The 455-nt window shown below is 42.6% G+C and overlaps 1 pseudogene across 1 annotated transcript in view; it reads right to left on the bottom strand.

The window, feature by feature from the left end:
- The window catches only part of LOC105523392, a 2,311-nt pseudogene extending 2,089 nt beyond the window's left edge, over window positions 1-222 (bottom strand). The window contains exon 1 of the transcript XR_001003596.1: window positions 35-222. The product of XR_001003596.1 is annotated as a bone morphogenetic protein receptor type-1A pseudogene (transcript). The remainder of the gene's footprint in view (window positions 1-34) is intronic.
- Between the last annotated feature and the right edge of the window lie 233 nt (window positions 223-455).

The raw sequence follows: 455 nt of genomic DNA on the forward strand, positions 1-455 counted from the left end.
GCTGGGATTACAGGCTTGAGCCACCGCGCCCGGCCGCAATAGCACTTTTAAAAAGGCAAGGTATCCTCTGGTGCTAAGGTTACTCCATTTTCTGACTTTTCTGGTGGGAGTCTGATTTCATCCCAGTGCCATGGAGCATACTGTCTAGATTCTGTCCTTGGACACGAGAAATGATGAACAGATAGCTCCCAGTATTCTGATGTAAATATATAGCTGAGCCATTGTTCATTTGTAATGCTTCCTGTCTACTGTCACGTTTAATAACTGGTCTTGCTACTTCACTAATTTAAATGACTATCATTCAGTGAGATTTTCTTTTAAAAGATCGCAAGCACTTGACAATGACTCCCACTCCCACTGCTTTCTCGCGACTTCTCCAAGATGCGGCTAGATAAAACTGTACTTCCAATTTTCTCCAAACAGCTTTGACCTTTGCTTCCATTTCATGAATTCCA

The sequence above is a fragment of the Colobus angolensis genome, unplaced genomic scaffold (genome assembly GCF_000951035.1).
Source record: "Colobus angolensis palliatus isolate OR3802 unplaced genomic scaffold, Cang.pa_1.0 Scaffold46, whole genome shotgun sequence".
NCBI lineage: Eukaryota > Metazoa > Chordata > Mammalia > Primates > Cercopithecidae > Colobus > Colobus angolensis.